General features: G+C 38.7%; 1 protein-coding gene across 3 annotated transcripts in view; it reads left to right on the forward strand.

Moving 5' to 3' along the window:
* The window catches only part of DUSP26 (dual specificity phosphatase 26), a 175,579-nt gene that overhangs the window by 77,283 nt on the left and 80,791 nt on the right, over positions 1-17,505 (forward strand). The window lies entirely within an intron of this gene.

Consider the following 17,505-nt stretch of genomic DNA (forward strand, 5'->3'; position numbering starts at 1 on the left):
AATAAATTCAGCGAGTGCATACCCCTCAACCTCTCAGAGCAAGAAATCTGGACAAGGACATAAATAATGGAGGGACAGAGGCCTAGAATCAGGAACACTTTTAAATATTGCTCTTACAAACTTAGAAAGTTGATAGTATAACAAGTTTTGCATTAACATAAATTTTCTGAAGGATATGAAGTCTGAAACTCAAATGGCTGTCATTATTTGACTTCAATCCTTGATTTGCCAGAAAACCACAATTTTATGAGAAGCGGGACAAAAATGTGAGGCAAAAATCTAGACATTCTGCAAAAATCTGTACAGTTGAGAGGTACTGTGAGTGTGGTAATGCTTGCAATTTTAGTAACGAGATTTTGGATCATCGCCACCAGTGATATGCATTTCACTGTAAACTTCTTCGGTGTATTGAATGAAACCCCCATGTAACTCTATGCCAGCATGCATAGCTTGTATATCCTTGAGGTACATATCCTATCTGGCCTGAGCAGTTGCTGGAAACATCCAGTTTGAGTAACTCATTTACAAATAAATGAATAAAAAAATCCATTAATTCTCTTTTGAGCTATCCCTTAGCTCTTCACCTCTTGCTCTGAGTCTATTGATTACAGTGGTTCTGCTGGGGTCCTCTGTTACTCAAACTCTTCCCCATACCCACAAGTGGGAGGCCAATCATGCTGATTCCTCACGTGACCAGAATTTTTATACTGATAATACAAAGGAAGACTTTTAGAGCCAGTTTCAAAGTTGTATAATAGCTGTATTTGGTGCTTTTACATGCAAACCCCTATGCATACCTCTCAACTGTCCAGATTTTTGCCTCATATTTCTGGTCTAGTCCTCATACAATTTCTGGATTTCTAGGAAATCACTGAGGATTGAAGTCACTAAATAATGACATACATTTGAGTTTCAAACTTCATATCCTTTAAAAAATGCCCTCTACCAAACATCTAACAACTTTCTAAGTTTAAGTGCAATATTTAAAATCTGTCACTATTTTTGGGTCTTTGTCCCCCATTATTTTAGGCTTTGTACAGATTTCTTGTGCTAAGAGGTTGAGAGGTATGCCTATCCATAATGGAATGCCCCTCCCCCCTCTCTCTCTCTCTCTCTCTCTGCTGCCTGAGTCCAGTGATACACATAGTGTGCAGGCAGGACCAAGATGCTATTTTTAGAACCAGACATGGCTACAGACCATCTACTGCATCTGTTCTGCTTCCCTCCCAGTTTACAAATTAGTGTCACTGACTGAAGTGATATGAAAGTAGAGGTACCATGCTTACAGCACAAGCAGGTTTACGGACAGCAGATTTTTCTTTCCTTTTTCTCTCCTGATATTTATATAGAAGGCTGATCAAAAAAGTCAGACTCTTCTGCTTATATGTCAAATACCTCTACAGAGTGTTAGATGGGCAAAGAAACAGAGACGGATGAGCAAATGAACAGCAGACAGACAAATATAACAAGAACAGAAATCAGATCCTATCTAAGCATGCAGCCTTCTCAGATAAAAAAAAAAAAAACACACTGTGGCTTTTCAGTTTGGTCTTGACTCTTAAAGCTTGATCACAGACACACATGGCAATCCTGATGTTTTAGGTGCCACTGAAATGTGGTCCAGTATCTCCGTTTACTAGAGTATTAAATCACTTGGCATTGTCTTATAAACTTTCATAGCCTCGTATCTCAGCCTTATACAAAAGACCTGTATCCAGGCCAAAGTGCTAATGAGCTACTGTCCAGTGTTTCCATTTACTGGAGTATTTAATCAGTTGATCCTGTCCTACAAACTGTCCTAGCTCCAGATATTAGCCTTATACATGATACTGTAGCTTTATTACTGCGCTAGCAGACTCTGGGTTTGATGCTTCCATTTTCAGAAGTATTCCATGAGCAGGAATAGTAATGCCACCGGCTGGCAGGAGTAAGAAGTTCTGGAAATCTGATTATAAGTGTAAACATACATGCATAAAATTAAACAGACTGCATATGAAGTCCAGTGCCGTGAACTGCCTAAAATGTACTACAGAACAGCAAGTAAAGATCCCATCTCATCCTGTGTTGGGGAAGTGGTGCTTCTCTTCTGTTTTATTTGCTCCATTTGTTTAAAACTCCCTAAATCTTGCCTTGATACACAGGTCCACTTTTGCTATAATATACAATGGACTGGCTGAAACCTGGTATTGTAGTTAGTATCCCACAGACTTTCCTTTGGCATTCATATGAGCTTAAGTAGCTACTTGTATGCCTAAGGACTCCAGAAACAGTGACCTGAAAAGTAGTGCTCTCTCTTTCTATGTTCGCTTTTGGACATAACAAAGATTCTGTGCAACAATGTCATCTCTCTGCCTTTCTTTGTATTATAATCTAACATTCAATATGGCTACTGCTCTCAATAAATCTAAAAGGTAACGAGTTAATACAACAATAAACCTGTCTGTCACACAATGTTTGCAAATACTGAAACATCATTCTGCTTGTGATGACGTTACAGAAATAGTTTTAACATCAACAGCAATAAGGTCAGTGAAGAGAAAAATAAACTGCCAACACTGATAATAATAATGTGGTGTTAAGTTAAGCTCTGGACTGTTGGTTGATTAATAAGGAGGGGGCACCAGAACACTTGAGGGGGACTCTTATAATGATATGAGTGCAGTCAAATTCCTCCACATGGAAGGGATGCAGTCTGTGGGAGAGGATTTTTGTCTAGGGTTAAGAGGGACGGTGACTTCTATGCCATCTTAGTTTAGTAAGTTCAAATATCTCAAAAGTTGCGTAATGAAAGTTTAGTGAAGATTTTTCTTTCAGAGGCGATATATAGCCTGGTGATTGCCAACAGAGGAATCCATATCCTGTGCATTTTAAAAAGCCTATCATTGTACATAAAGTTGGGAAGTATCCATAGTGCTGGTGGTAATGAAATTGTTGCATGTAACAATTGCAGGGTTAGGTCCTGGGCTCTTTTCCAAATATCCATCATCATGGGGCATTCCAAGAATTTGTGCCATCAACCCACTTGAAGATTAGTACTCTTAGAACAGCTTTCTGTAGCAGTCATGGCACTCTGGTGCATTTGGTAAGGTGTGCAGTATACATTAAAAATTAGCCTTATATGGTGGACTTTTCATCTAGGTATAAGCTAGTAGGTTTAAGGCTGGCTTGTAGTGGGAGTCAGACATTATGAAAACATTGAATTGGAATGCTTCATATGATTTGTTTATGTGGGTGGTGAAATGTGTCAAAACAGGTATATAACAATAGGTAGTAGACCAATTTAAGCTGTACCTGCAATGGAGGAATTAGCACTGTCTGCTTAAGGGCCAGTTCCGTTTTTACTGGGGGTTTCCTCATTTCCTCCATATAAGCTCAGTGTGCTATAGCATACCTTAGTTGGAGAAATTTCTAGAAATCATGTCTTTGAATCCAACATTGTTCTTGTAGTTCTAAGAAGGATGTTAAGTACAGAGTCCCATTTACAGAAGTCAGAATGTGCTCTGGACTCTGAGTCCCCCTTTGCATCCAATCATGCCAAAAAAAGAGTAGCTTCATGAACTTTAAGGTGAGGATTACCCCAAAGGGTACTGCAAAAGAACACAAGTCCAGGTGCACTTGGAGCAAGAGGAGGCTCCTCAGGGTATTCACAGTAAAAAGTATAAGAAGCCAAAATTGTAAGTGTGGGGGGTTAAGGATCACCAGTAACAGGTCAGTGCCATGTGTATATTGCTGTTCATTGGTAAAGCCCTTATGATTTGGCAAGGATGACATGTCATGGTAAAGATTCAGCCAATTTACTAGGCTTGGGCAATCCTGCTCCATTCACTTTCCTAGGGAGAAAAAGGGAATGCTGTGGGAGGAGGGATCTTTTACCATCCCAAACAAACTGATTTATGAGTTTCTCTATCTTTATTAACCATTTGGATGAAGCTGGTACTGCAAGGTGTATAAGTGTATACCACAATTTCAGGTAAAAGGACATATTTAAAGCTCAAATCTTACCTCACCATGAGAGCCCAAGTCTTCTCCAGATACGAGATGTGAGGTACAGTTGTTCCCACAAAGGTTTAATGGTTTTGATCCTCCAGATATGAGATGTGAGGTAGAGTTCTTCCCACAAAGGTTTAATGTTTTTGATAACATATTTAAATAGTCAATGCATAATAATAAGCCTAGATATTTTGGGGAGAGCTACATCAACTGAATTGTGGTTCCTAGTGAGCAGCCTTGCCTGGTATCTCTACCTAAGGGAAAGGAGTGATAAATTGTGCTGTCTGTCAAAACTGTAGAAAATGGGTCTTTGTAAAGTGCTTAAATACCTTTCAAAAAGGCTTTCAGGCAGCCATATTTTCTTAAGGCATCCCATAAGTAATCCATCTGATTGAATCAAAGGCTTTTTTGAAGTAATTTAGTGCTGCAAACCCCTTATATTTTGCCACCACTAGATTGGAGAAGTCTTGTAACAGTTTTGTTTTCCTTTTGACCCAACAGGAGAAAGTGGCACCCTTCTTTAGCAGGATGTAGGACATCTTCCATATTGGCATAGTTTAAGAGCAGAAAGATATGTCTCAGTGGTTTGTCTCCTAAAGAAAGAGATCACAAGGCTCTATGAGCTCTTTCTATGACTATATCCACATTGAGACCTACTGCAGCTGGAAGAAGGGCTTCCAAGAATTCATGTTGGTCTTTACCTTCTGATCCCTATTTGAGATCCACTATTCTTAAGTTGTGCCAGTGAAGATTTTCAAGATTGTCCATCTTAGCAGTGAGGTCATCCATGCTGGCCTCATGTGCTGCTAATTTGGCTTGAATATCCTAAAGAGTCATGCCTTTAAACAAAGTAGCTGTTTGCAGGAAGTCTATTTTAGCATACAAGTCTTTGATGTTTTCAGCATTTGTGTAAGCTGTGTTCTTGATTTCAGTTATATCCACAAGCACCTTTTCCAGCATTTGCCCAAAGGAGTCAAGTTTCCTTTCCCAAGCCCAGGCTTTCATTAGGCAGAAGAGGAACCAGATTCTCCAGTTGTTGCATGGCTGTAGATGTGATGGCCAAGTTGCACGTAAATTGAGTTAAGTTGCAGGTAAGCTGTCAAAGATGCTCTAAGAATTTTTTGTCTCACTAATAATTTGAAAAAAACATTTATTTTCCTCTAAGGCAGGTTTTTTCATTACTCAGAGCTCAAAATTATACTGCCACTGTCACAAGTGCTAGGTCTGTTTGTAACATTTAGTAAACAAAGTAGCAGACCACATCCATGTGTGATCTTAAAGAGACATAGGCATAATGCTTATGGATAAGGAAGTATATTACTCATCCTGAATATAATAAGAAAATGCCCAGGAAAACTGAGATAATAACATATTGTAGCCCGCTAAGACATAGCTCTCAACCCAATATTCTTAGAAATGATAAAGCTAAAATAATCAGAGACAAAGGTCCCATATCAGGGACACTTAAATACTTTAACTATTAATTTTGTACATTAATATATACAAATATATTTGCATTACTATGTATTTTGTAAAGAATAATAGGTTTGTAATGGTAACATTTAGTTAATGAATGAAACTCTCACTGGTTTCCCACAAAATGAAAAATTTCAGGAAGGACCAAGCAAAATTTCAGGAACCTTTGAAAGATGCACATCCTGTAATAGAGATCCATTAGTGAAGTTATGACTATAAGGTGGGCGCAATTCTATTTCTTTGCACACAAGAAATATCTGGACACTACAAACATAATTAAAAATCTTGAAGATACTGCATTCAAATAATTCATTTCCATTTACTTTGAATTATTTGCCTGCTAGTATCAAAAATATTTGCAGATTGATTAGTTTGAATCATTCTGTGTGAACAAGCATAGTCATAGGATGCTATAGCTGTGAGACGTAAAACTGATCTGTGGTTTCCTTCTCTACATATTAATCATCTTTGTGTTTTCTAAAGCCCCTTCCTCAAATCTGATAAGTAACAAAGGCATACAGTTTTAAAGTGTACTTCACACTTTCAATACATATTTTCTTCATAACTAATATAATTTATAATTATACTTGCATGTGGTTCGAAAAAAATGAAGATTATATAATGCTTTTTAATGTTTTACTTTCTCTGCTGACTCATTTTTCTCTGTATCTATGCCCACAAATTGATGCCAGGGTGACTATTGAGCAATTATTTACATACACTGGCAAAACATCCTGGATAAGAAAAAAAGGCATACATTTTTAAACAATTAGTTCTTACTTACATTATGGTGCCATTAATAAATCTATATTATTTTTCAGTGAAAGGGTTGTGTTTCCTTGCAAGACATAATTGACAGCCTCTTTTAAAATGGTATAAGACTATTCTGTTGCCGCAATTAGTATGGAGATATAGTACATTGTGCACTAGTTTAGGTAGTAAGACACTGCGGGTTCAGTCTTTCATGATGTCATTACATGCATTTTCAGCTCCAAGAAAAAAAATCACGAAACTGTGCTTAACAACAAAATTAAATGCAAAAGTAGCACGTTTTTTGTATCAATAACTATTCATTTTGGTATTGTATGTGGTAAGAAAGTTGCAGCCATCTGCAAAGGATTGTCAGTTTCCCTTGCTAGTGAAAGGAAGTGATACAGGATCTGTAACTTATTACCAGTGGTGGCCACTCTTCTTAATTCTCTTTGCAGGAATTACTGATACTGGGTATCAGAGCTTAAGGCCAGATCAAAACTACCTTCATTAGGTCCCTTATTTAATGTAAATAGATGCTAAAGTGCTTAAAGGTAAGAGCCTTAAAGGTAGACTTGGGGAAAAAAAGAATGTCGTGATGTTTCTTGTACATTAGGAGTCACATTTCCTTACTTCTCCCTACTTGAGTAATTATATTCAGGTATATATTCATATCATGAATTTTTAAGTGCTGTCATAAAAGATGACTGGAATTGAATTCTAGCTCTAATCCCCCAAATATATTAACCCAGTTCAATATCCTAGACAAAAGCCTAAATGCCAAGGGTATGTATACTTGAAGCTCTAAAATATTATGTCCATCTCTGCCAAGGTGAGATCCTGGCTACATATCTACAATTCTGACATCTTGATTAATGCTAACATTCTTATTTCACATGATGCCAAAGCCTAAATATGGTTCTATAGCTACAAAAATTATGTGATTAAAAAAAAATCTGTAGAGAAAGATTGTTTCCCAAGGTAGTCAGGAAGGACATTTTTAAGAGAAATGCTGTATGGTTTATGGTTGCAGGTTAGTAAGTGTCCTGTAGTGAAGTCTGTAAAAATAATATTTTTGGCAGCTTCACTTTTAACTCACCTGTAGTTGGGTTAGATGATTTATGAAACCTCTTACTCATGAGCAAGATATGTTACCCAAACATAACACCATTGCTACGTACAGTGTAAAACTAAAATGGATATTAAAGACAAGCCAGAGTTACAAAGACTCTTTATACAAATATGGCCTCCATCATCTGTACTATGGTCCATAAAATTTTCTCTAGTGACTTCTCCTCTTCCACTTTTTTTTCCTGAGATTGAATTGCGTGTCCATAATTATGCTGACCATATTATATTGCTGAAGAGCTTGCTTAACTGCTGTGGTGAATGTGGCTCTACGTGATCTGCTTAACCTCCTTACAACCATATGGTCAGTCTGCAACTAATGTCAGGTTAATATGTCTAATTTGAGAAAATGTCTAGGGGTTGGTTACTCAGCTGAGTACAATTCAAATGAATTTTGATTTTTAACAAATGATCCCAGAATCTGACACAATAAAATTGAAAGGTGAGAGTCACTGTTGGGATGATTTTCCCTTCCTCAAACAGCAGACATAAAGTTGATTACAATAATTGTGAAGTGAAGGAGTGCCCCATCCTACAGGAGACGTATCTCCTGGCTAGACGTGCTGAATTTTTTGTCTGCTTTTCTTCATTTAGGAAAATTTGCAGTCACTCGATCAGTCTAGATCCAAAAATGCCCTGCCCATTTGTATCGGAAACACTGATCGGCTACTGTTCCATGCAAAAAGATCAGCTGATGAAGCTGAAGCATTATTAATTTGAACCATATTGAGGCTAGTATCAACATATCTTGTCCTTCAAGAAAATAGCCCAGAGTGTGGTTCTGCCTGGTTAACAAATGTCCACCTTCAATGAAAGCAAAAAAAATAGAGAACAGTTCTTGGAGTGTGATTAGCAGTCTTTTGTCCTGAACAAACTATAATTAAATAATTAAATACTTTAAAAACAATAAATATAAACCAATATTTTAAGTCTAGCAGTTTAACATGAAGGGCTAACTATGAGCTGTGAATGAGCTTCAGTATGCAGTTTTTGGTTTGATTCCCTTGGTTTCTCCTTGTTATATGTGCAACTTTAGGGTTATTCTTAACAGACAGACCAAAGCTCCCAGCTCATCCCTGAAGAAGGCATTATTGCCTAGCAAGCTTATAAGGTATATAAATGGATAGAATAAAATCCATCTAACAACGCATAGGCTTCAGTAGTGTATTGGAATATGAGCAAAACAGGAATAAAGGGGATCAAAACTGCGCAAAAAAGGGCATTTGCTAACTCATGTCTGTTATAAAAACAAATCAGTCCCCTGCTGAGAGGTGTTTGTGGAAGACAATAAGATGTTACTAGCAGCTACTTGACCTGCTCTGTTAGCTGAATAGGTAGTAAACCTTGTCTCCTTTATCAGATCAAACTCATATCTTCTCAATAGGACCCCTGTGGAAGATGTCATTTCTCCACCAGTCAGTGTCAGGATAAACAGTTAACATCAGATGCTCAAATATCTATGCCAGCTGCTTACAGACAGTGGTCTGGAAAAAGTCTACACTCTTCTTCATGTATTTAACAGGTATCTGAAACTAGATAATTTTCTTATGACCCACAAAGATAAAAAAATAACTTGGAACTGAACTAGTTAGCTCCCTCTCCAGAGCACTGGTAACTTTCCCCTCATGCAGTTTTACTAATCCTCTCAGCAGTGCATGAGACACTTTTGCTGTGTAATTATTGAAAAACTTTCAGTGCATTAGTGCCAGTTAACTTCAGTGAATATGAAGAAATTTACATCACCATACTATATCAGCATGTCAACAACTGCATAGGTGCAGCTGTCCCCTGTAGGAACAAGTGCAGGGCAAACCCCCAAAACAAACCCACATGATGGAACCATAATATCAACAACCTTTATAATAAAAGGAATATAATTTTGACCAAAAGTAAGAAAGTAATTCCCAGAATGTTAGAGCCCTTTTCTCTGAAATAAAACAACTCAGGAGCTTAATAAAACTGACAAAACCTAAGTTTGAGGCTAAAATACCTACCCAAGCCAAAGACAATCACAAGGCTTTTTTTAGTTATTTTTGTAATCTCAAAAGCACAACACAGCAATGCACTAAACTGATTGTGAATTATATTGCCTACACTGAGGGTGAAGAGATAGCAAACATACTGTACAATAAATTTATCAATAATTTTACCCCTCTCTACCCCCGTCTATCCCTAAAGATATACTTGAAACTGGCTCACCTCCAGTTAACACACAAGACCAACTTCTAAAAGTGATATCAAAAACTAAAAATACTGTAATATAGCATGAAGCAGGATTTAGCCACATCCTTAATAACACTGGCCAGTCTCAGGCTTCATACAGGTTTTGTACCAAGCTAATGGAGAACAGCTACCATCATTCCCCTGCATAAGGGAGGACCTTTCACAGACCCAGGCAATTACAGACCCATAAGTCTGACCAGCCTTATATGCAAAACCATGGAAAGGCTTGTCATGGAATCAATCAGGACATAGGAACCTCCAAACACTGGACCCGTCTCAGTTTGTATTTGTGATCATGCTTACTAAACCTGGTGGATTTTTTTTTTGAAAAGTTCACCAAAGCAATGAATGAATCAAAATGGTACATACCACATACCACAACCTGGCCAAAACATTTGACACACTTTCCTATTCAGGTATAGTAGAAATACCTGCAGTAGAAATAAACTGGTACTAAACTCCATGTCACCCACTGGATTGCCAGCTGACTCACAGATAGGATGCAGATAATTAAAATGGAGAAAGTTACCTCCACAAAGAGACCTGTCATGAGTCCAGGTGTCAGTGCTGGGACCTCTCTTGTGTGGCATCTACTTTTCTGAAGTAAAAGCCAATGCCAAAGGGCTCTAGCTGACCAAGTCTGCAGATGACTGTAAGCTAGGAGTAGCCATTGCATCCCAAATGCAGGAGGGTTTGTCTCAGATAAATAACTGGTATCAAAATCATGGTCTGAAACTAAGTGTCAAAAATACATTATTGTATCCTTTTTCATGGTCTGAAACTAAGTGTCAAAAATACATTATTGTATCCTTTTTTTAAGTCGTCTGCCCCCAGGGAACTACTACATTGACAATACTTCCCTAAAAGTTGACCCAGTTGTTTGGGAGCTGGGAACTTATGTGGAGAGTGACTTAACCTTTGACCATCATGTTTGTATTGTAAGAAAGGCCTTCTATATTGCACAGCTTATAAACAAACTTTCCATCCTCATAAAACAAAGTTTATCCCGGTCCATTTTCAAGCACAACTTAGATCTATGGATGAGAAAATGAAAATTTACCCAGGACTGCTGCCTGTACTGCTCATGAACAGAGGCAGCTCCGAAATGCTTTATTTCATGCATGGGTCTCCTCAAATAATCTATGATATGATCCCAATTATTCTTATCGTGGATATATATAATTATCAACCATGGGATGGGTAAGGCAAGTTTATTACCAAATGGGATATATTATTTTGATTACAAAAAGGGAAACTAGCTAGATGTAAATGGCCTCCAAAGGTGGCTAGTCGGGTATTTACCTATGAATTTATTAGAGATTACAACCTTTTTTGCAAAAACAAAAAAACAAAAAAAAAAAAACAGAATGCATTCAGATAATTTGTCAGAGCTTCTGCAGTGGTTAGTCATGAAAACATGATGTTGAATAAGGAGGCATGGTGAAGTACACACATATTACAGGCCTTGCTCTCCATGGTATAAAGTCTTCTTCTACGGAGATGTCAGGCCATGTCCCTGTAAGCTGGCGCATTCAGCATTAAGTACATACCTAGCATATGGAATCATCTTGGGGTCCATTAACAATTAAGTGCCTTAACTAAACTCGTCCCCTCTGGTTGTCATGCAAGAGTTAGTGTTGCCATGTTTTTAGCAATGGCTTCCGAAAACATAAGCACATCATTTTTGTGCTGATGATATCTTGGTAACCATGGAAGTGACCTCCACACCACTTATTTAACCAAGTCTCACACATAACCTTGAACTAGTCCACAGCTGGTTCCAACTTAATGTGATATCTGTAAATTCCTCAGAGACATAAATATGTTTCTCAGTGCAAAAAAAGACTGCATTCTACTGAAGTAGCCATTAGTAAAATATTGTGAGTTGTAGTGAAGTTTCCATTAGTCAATTAGTTGAAAATGTATGTCTTTCTTATTATGTTATCTAAGTAACGATGTGCCTACAATCTGTTACTTCAGCAAGTATCATCTTATCCTGGAGACTAAGACTGCACTTGGTAACATTCTGTTTACATCAGGCAACATGTCAGATAAACTGAAAAGTCTACACAAATATAGTGATAATTCAGATCCACTCAAGGGAACATCATTGCTCACTGTTCTGTATCTTTCTTTAATGTATTGTATCTTTCATTAGCTGCCCTTAGAGTCCAGAAGAGACGATAATATACCAAGTCACACCTAAACTCTTGCACATCCAAACCTGCCTCACCCACCAGTATCCCCAAATTATAGCCCTGTGTTTGAAAGAAGCAGGCCTTATCCTCAGATATGATGAGCTCTACATACAGTTTATTATGTCTCATAGAGGGCTAGTCATGTAGGAAAGGATGCTTTTCATTACTGTCCCTATGATCTATAATACAATCTCCAAACTGCTTACCATGATGAATTCATGTTGCTCCTAAACTAATTGCAAAAACATACTGCTGATAGCTGTGACTGTTAGATTACCTTCTATATAGGCAATCATTGTGAAAATGGTTTATCTTACTGCAGTTTCATATGTACAACTTTTTAATTTCTGGGTATGTTTATTGCTTTATAGGTAAACACTAGGCTAACTGACTTGAAGGGTCATTTTAAGCTTAGCCAAAATTCTGAGATCAAAATCAAATCTCATATCTTATTTATATGAGGTAAAGACCTTAAACAGTCTGCCAAACCCATCCCCCTATAATACCTGTTATGTACTGTAATCAGTGCTTACCGAATGTCTTGTGTTCCTTTTTAATATGCACATCTAGAGATGGGTTATGTTTAGAAACTATGACATCTAATCTCTCCAGCCATTCATTTATGAAAAGGAAGCAAACAAATGAATAACTGAAAAAACACACAAGAAATACAAGATCAACCCTATATCCTCTAGCAATCAATTCTCCAAGCATTTGTTATTTTCCCATAAGGCACTGTACAGAGTTTTCATGATTTTGCATGCATGATTCTCACGATTTTGTGGGGATGGTTATTGTAGCACAGTTATAATAATGTGGTATGCATCATTATCATCAAGCATCATTATGTACCAAGTGTGATTATCACATTTTGTCATGCATGCTTGTCATTGCATACCATGTGCAGTTATTGCAATGTGTCATGTATAGTTATCATTATGTACCAAGTGTGTTCACTGTAATTTGTCATGCATGGTTGTCATTACGTACCATGTGCGATTATTGCAATGTTTAATGTATAGTTATCATTATGTACCAAGTGTGATTATCGTATTTTGTCATGCATGGTTGTCATTACATACCATGTGCGGTAATTGCAATGCATCATGTATAGTTATCATTATGTATCAAGTGTGATTATCGCATTTTGTCATGCATGGTTGTCATTACATACCATGTGTGGTTATTGCAATGTGTCATGTATAGTTATCATTATGTACCATGTGTGTTCACCGTAATTTGTCATGCATGGTTGTCATTATGTATCATGCATGTTTATTATTATGTACCAAATGTGGTTATCATTATGTGGTATACATGGTTATCATAATACACCAGGCTAATTTATCATGGTGAGAAATGCATGGCTACCATAACAGAGCTATCATAATTTGCTTGGTTACTATAGATTGGTTATCATAACTTGTCTTGCATGGTTACCATAACATGATTGTCATAATGTGCCATACAAGGGTATCATTGCATGATTATTACATACCGGGTGTGGTTACCAGAGCATGGTTATCATTATGTGTTGTACATTGTTATCACAATATAACAGGCTTATTTATCATAATGAACAGCACAACTTGGACCGAACCACAAAAGGAGGGGGAGTATCAATATTCGTCAAAGATACCCACACCTCCAGGTTGGTGGCACAGCATGAAGCATCAGAGACTATCCATGTGCATCTAACAGTGGGTAAAACTGTCTTCCAGTTTATAGCCTGCTACAGACCACCCTCCCAAACCCAGGAACCCCACTCGGCCTTCCTGAGAACACTGGAAAATATGAAGGTCTCTCCAAACACCATTATATTGGGTGACTTCAACTACCCTAACATAGACTGGGAGCATTACTCTAGCTCCAGCACCCTAGTCCAAAGGTTCCTACAATTTATAAACTCAAATGCTATGGAACAACTTGTTGGCACTCCCACAAGAGGGGAAAACATACTGGACCTGATCATCATCAACATGGGGACTCTATGCTCCAGACCAGAAGTGTATCCCTCACTGGTAAGATCAGACCATAAACTAATCTCACTAGATATTCACATCCCGACCCCAGCCCCTGCCCAGAAAACCACAGTGAAAAACTTCTCTAAAGCAAATTTCACACTCCTCAAAACTGAGGTGGAATCCTTCAAAGCCCCCGGGCCTGTGGAAAATACAGCCCAGACCGCAGAATCCTTTATAAATGCATTCTATGAACACCTTCAGGAATGCATGGATCATACAATCCCAAATAAAACCAAGACCCAATCCTCCAAAGTTAGGCGTCCTGTCTGGTGGACCCCAGCCATAAACAAACTATACAATAGAAGGAGGAAGCTACTACATGATAGAGCAAAATCCCAAAAAGGGAAGGCATCTCTGATCAGTATTAGCAAATAACCATTGGCACTCATAAAATCGTCTAAGGCCAGCTTCGAGAGAAAAATTGCACATGACACAAAGGATAATCACAAGGCTTTCTTTAGTTATATTACGAACCTGGGTGGGAATTCCCAGATATGCTCAGAATTAGTCCAAAATGACAAAAAATACACCGAACCCACAGACATTGCCAACATCCTAGCTGACAGGTTCAGCACAAACTTCTCCCCCCCCCCTTCCCCAGCAAAAGGGCAAATATCTATCCCAGCAGAGTGCTGCCCCCCTGACATCTCAGATGCCCAAGTAAGGGCGGCCCGCGGCAAAGCAAAAAACACAGCATCAATGGGACCAGACAGTGTCCCGGGCTGCGTCCTACATGAACTCCAAGAAGAACTAAACCCAAACATAAAACTACTGTTCAATCTCAGTCTTACTACAGGATATGTACCCAAAGAGTGGCATACAGCAACAGTGGCCCCTCTCCACAAAGGTGGTGCCTCAATGGATCCTGGAAACTATCGCCCCATAAGCTTGACTAGTTTGGTCTGCAAAGTTATGGAAAGGATCATCATGGACCTCATAAATAAAGATATTGGGGACCTACAGACACTGGATCCTACCCAGTTTGGCTTTGTTAAGGGCAGATCCTGCCTCTTAAACCTGGTTGATTTCTTTGAAACAGTTACCAAGGCCATTAGTGCGGGGAAGGTGATCCACACAGCCTATCTGGACCTTGCAAAAGCCTTCGATACAATACCCCACTCGGGCATTATAGATAAGCTCACCAGCTGAAATATAAACCCCTATGTCACTAGATGGGTTGCAAACTGGCTCAAGGACAGAACCCACATGGTTAGAATTGTGGGAGCCATGTCAGACTCCAAACCAGTTACAAGTGGCGTCCCACAAGGCTCAGTCCTGGGACCTCTCTTGTTCGGTATATATTTCTTGGAGGTACAGGCTAACACAGAAGGACTGTGGCTGACCAAGTTCGCAGATGACTGCAAACTGGGCGCCATAATAGACTCTCCAGCCGACACAAGCATCCTATAAAAGGGCCTCATAGAAACAGACAACTGATGCCAGAGCCATGGCCTCAAGCTAAATGCCAAAAAGTGTATAGTCATCCCCTTTGGCAAAAATAAAGTGCCCACAAATTACCACATAGGTGGTAATCCATTAAGTACGGAAGAAGTAATTAGGGACCTGGGGCCCAAGTTGATAGCAATCTCTCATTTAACAACCACTTGGCCAAAGTGGTTAGAAAAACATTTTATATAGCCCACCTAATAATGAAGGGATTCACATCTAGATCAGGGGAGGTCATCGTGCCTCTTTACTCATCCCTCATCAGGCCCATAATTGAGTACAATGCCCCTTTTGGAATGTACCTTACCAGACACCTGCAGCAACTGGAAAGACCCCAAAAGTACCTCACCAAGAGGATCAAAGGGCTCAAACAGATGCCATATGCTGCCCGGTTAAAGAAACTCCAGCTCTACTCAGTGGCATACCGCCTGCTCAGAGGCGATCTGTGCCTGATGTATAAAGCCATGTCCAACCCGGAATTAATGGACATGCTGCACCTCAGAAAATCCAAATCCAATTGAGCTACGCGCTCAAGAAACTTGAACCTCAGCACTGAAATAAATAGGACATGCTGGAGGGACAGATTCATAACCCAGAGGCTCCCTTCACTCTGGAATAAAATCCCAGTCCAGGTTAGGCAGAGTCCCTCATTGACTCTCTTCAAGAGGAATCTTGATGAGTGGATGGGTGATAGTAGGTTTACCCTGGGTATCACTTCTGTGTCACTGTTAGACAAAGGCACAGTGTACTAACCTCGAAAAAGGGCATAGCAAAATTCATTTAAAATGGGTGGCGAAAGCCAAACACACTGTGGCTAGGCTTATAAATGCCCTAGGGCAGATAGCCTAGTATGAACCTATGAACCTATGAATATCATATCATGGTTATCATAAAATGAATATCATATCATGGTTATCATAAAATGCCGTATGTGATTATCAGAATATACCATGAATGGTTTTCATAGCATGTTTATAATGGTAGATCGGCACTTACACAAAGCTGGGAAGGATGAAAGGCTTTTTTCAAGTTTTCTTAATTCTGATCCGGAAAATGCTTGACTACACATTAGCGAACAGTAGTGTACATTCGCTAATGTGGAATCAGTGTTCTGAGAACAGATGGCACTACAGTGAGGCTTGGGAAATGTACCCTTTTCTCACTGTAGTGCGATCTCAGAGTTGAAATATATATAATATGCAGGGAGTGTGGGGGGTTCAGGGGGTCCGTCCCCCTGCAAACACCTTACCGGTAACCCAGACTTTCAACATTGGAACTTCCGGTGTTCAAAAGTCGATTCCGTGTTACCATTTCTGAAATTTTGGTAATTCGTTATTACCAATTTTGACAAACTGGTCTGATCAAAAGGTGGAAAGTTATTTTGATTTTCCACATTTTGATAGTAAACCATTTATAACATGCCAGGTATGGTTACCATAACATGCGTATCAGAATATGCCATGCATGACATAACATGCCAGCCATAGTTACCATACCATGGTTGTCATAATATGTTATGCATGGTTATCATGAGACATGCTATCATGAGACATGCATAGTTATAATAGTCTGGTCTTCATCCATATAACAGCATAGCTGTCATAATAATTTTACAAAAAGGTTGCATGTTATGTCATTTATAAAAGAGGTAGCTTATGATTTCAAAACAGGTGCAGGACATAACTTAACACAAGCAGCTGTCCAGTAATCATTAAAGTGTCTTGTACATTAATACATCATAATACATCCAGAACATATGTTATTAAACAATAGAAATTAACTGTGTTAAGAAACAATAAGCTGGAAATGTCAGTTGAACTCTTTGCTGGGCACGTTGCACAAGAGAAAATATAGATGAAAAAGCCACCTGGTACAGCCAAGACAGAAACAGACACATATGCTGTCTGAAGGGCGAATCTAGGGCAGATGACTAAGGCTGCACATGTTACTTAAGACTAATAGAGTGAACCACAGAGGAGTAATAACCTCTTGTTGGGATCTACTTAACAACGTGAGTGTCTCTGTAGGTGAAGGTCCATTCCTGCTGACATGTACGACAGAGAATTGTATGGTAGCCACACAGAGTAGAGCTACGCTGTTCAGGGAATCTAAAATGTCACAGATGATTCTAGCTACATATACTAGTATAAGAGAAATATGGCTGCCATCTAGGCTGAATTCGATATTTATGACTTTATTATAGTCAGTGAACAGAGTATTGCTGTTTGTACAAAGACAGAATCTGATCAACAAACCTATAAAATACTTAA

The sequence above is a fragment of the Protopterus annectens genome, chromosome 9.part0 (assembly GCF_019279795.1).
Source record: "Protopterus annectens isolate FY-2018-M chromosome 9.part0, PAN1.0, whole genome shotgun sequence".
Lineage (NCBI taxonomy): Eukaryota > Metazoa > Chordata > Ceratodontiformes > Protopteridae > Protopterus > Protopterus annectens.